Here is a 2653-nt window from a genome sequence, read left to right on the forward strand (position 1 = left end):
TAAAACCCCACACAACACAAAAATCAAAAGTTTAACAGTTATTTTCATTGGAAATGAGATGGTAAGTGATGCCTTTTTTCTACTTTGCTTATCTTATTCTCTAAATGTTCTGCAATGAAAATTTATCACTGTCATAATTTAAAAAATAGGTTTTCTTTTACATGTGCCCAGTTGGTGCCATTCGTGAACATTGCCTGCCAGCACAACCAGGCCAGTGGTCATGGAAAGTAAGTTAATTGTAATAAAGCAGCTTGGAAGTTTCTGAGGTAAAGTAGATATTGATTCTTATTTGATGATTTAATAAATATTTTAAATTAGTTTGCACATTTGGCATTTAAAATAGGCAGAGTTAGCCCTAACCAGTTTGGCTCAGTGGATAGAGCGTTGGCCTGTGGACTGAAGGGTCCCGGGTTCGATTCCAGTCAAGGCCATGTGCCTTGGTTGTGGGCACATCCCCAATAGGGGGTGTGCAGGAGGCAGCTGATCAATGTTTCTCTCTCATCGATGTTTCTAACTCTCTGTCCCTCTCCATTCCTCTCTGTAAAAAAAAAAACAAACCAATAAAATATATTTAAAAAATAGGCAGAGTTGTGTCAAATGAGCAAAGAAACGAATATTTCTGAAAAAAACGATAATGCCCAACGCTGGCAAAAGGGTGGGAAATCAGATTGGAACTTTTTTAGGTGGAAAGCCTTCAACATGACGTGCCGCTTGCCCCAGAAATTATGTAACCGAAGAAACCAATACTGAGTGGCAGCAAGGTTTAGAAAAACAAAGGATGTCATCACCACTCTATAACAGCAAAAGTGGAAACAACCTAAATGTTTAATGTGTGGCACAGGTTTAATGATTTACTCTCTCTGTCAAACTGAACGTCATGCAGTCATTCGAATTACGCTGTAGAAGAATATTCTGCATGGAAAGATGATCACAACACAGCAAGCTAAAAATCACAAGACACAAACAGCCTGCGTTTGCTTCTGGTTAAACAACCACACAGGACATAGGGTAGGGGTGGGGGTGGGCTAAAAGTGGCTAGGTGAAGGCGAGAAGGGATCTGGGGGGGGGAGAGGGGGACATCTGTAATACTTTCAACAATAAAGACAAATTTTATAAAACCCCACACAACACAAAAATCAAAAGTGTTTAACATTTTTTCATTGGAAATGAGATGGTAAGTGATGCCTTTTTTCTACTTTGCTTATCTTATTCTCTAAATGTTCTGCAATGAAAATTTATCACTGTCATAATTTAAAAAATAGGTTTTCTTTTACATGTGCCCAGTTGGTGCCATTCGTGAACATTGCCTGCCAGCACAACCAGGCCAGTGGTCATGGAAAGTAAGTTAATTGTAATAAAGCAGCTTGGAAGTTTCTAGGTAGGTAGTTAAACAAAGTAATTAAAATCCTAATGAAATTTCACACAGCTGGTCCTTAAGCTTTGGCTTAGCTGCTGTAAGGCTGCTATAAAGACACCAGGCTTCCCTCTTACAAAAAGCCTAAAATGGCATAAAATAAAATACGAGCAATTTCGTGTACATGGCCACGTGCCATGGTTGTCCTGAGCAAATGTCACCTGAAACTCCCCCATATCTAGTCCTCCAGGCTGGCTGCACATCTCTGGACAGGGTGTATTTTCTCTCCGTTACTCAGCTTACTCCCCTGAAAGGGGCATGGAGTGGAATTTCCATGCAGTTACCCATTAGCCCCAGGGCTAAAGTTAAACCTTTAGTTAAATTAATCCGTTGATCTCAAACACGTTGCTTCTCCCTCAGAAACGTGTAGAGAGGTTTCTTAGATGTCACAGAGCTTAACTGAGTGTGAAGATGCAAGTCACCAGAGGGAGACCTGCTCCCTCCACACAGCTCTGCCACCCCCTCCCCCCGAGTCCGGCCGCAGGACAGGCACTTACTTGTTGGGGTGGGGCTGGGGTACTGCACTCAAGGATTCTTCCCAGATCCAGAGCTGCAACTCTGGGCAGGAACCCATACTTAGAGAAGACAGGGAAGGTGCAAAATGGGTGTTATCAGATGAATGACAGAAAATACATACTGGTCCCAGTTTATATAAGAAGAAAAGAGATCATAAGCCTCAAAAGGGGGAGGTGTGGGAGGCCATCGTAGTCCGCCTCTGACTTCATAGAAAACGAAGCACATTTCAGGGCCAAAGTGAAAATCCAGGTTGGCCTTTGCTAAGAGATGAAAAGTGAAAGCCCCCTCCGGTGGGTCGTGTCCGTCAGTCCGGCCACAGGAAGGATGTCCCCGCGCCCGGACTCCGGCGCCTCAGGCGTGTGCTCATCTCAGGGGCTGCGTCCTCCGCCTGAGCGTGAACGAGGCTCAGCCTCCATGGTTTTTAGCTACAGTTTCAGGTGGGACAGTCCGTGTAAGAGGCTGTGGACCTGCCCCTGTAACTGTTAATAACGACCTCCTTCTCCGGGCCCAAGGGCAGCGCAGGGTCCAGCTAAAAAGTTCAAGGGCCAAATCTAGACGCTGCTCCAAATAACTGTCCTGCAGACCCCCAACTCCCGGGCCACCTCCTCACGCCGCGACTGGGGGGTTCTGCTCGCACCCCTAGTCCCCGGAATGCGCGCGCCCAGGAAGTGTCCTCGCCTCCTTCCCTGGTTCCCGCGAGTCCCGGGAACCACCGACTCTCTC

General features: G+C 45.6%; 1 long non-coding RNA gene across 1 annotated transcript in view; it reads right to left on the reverse strand.

Moving 5' to 3' along the window:
• LOC102770904 overlaps window positions 1-2417 on the reverse strand; it is a 6655-nt gene extending 4238 nt beyond the window's left edge. Inside the window, exon 1 of the long non-coding RNA XR_436191.1 lies at window positions 1912-2417. This is a non-coding gene — a long non-coding RNA (uncharacterized LOC102770904). The remainder of the gene's footprint in view (window positions 1-1911) is intronic.
• Window positions 2418-2653: the final 236 nt, after the last annotated feature.

This window comes from Myotis davidii, unplaced genomic scaffold, assembly GCF_000327345.1.
Source record: "Myotis davidii unplaced genomic scaffold, ASM32734v1 scaffold1467, whole genome shotgun sequence".
Lineage (NCBI taxonomy): Eukaryota > Metazoa > Chordata > Mammalia > Chiroptera > Vespertilionidae > Myotis > Myotis davidii.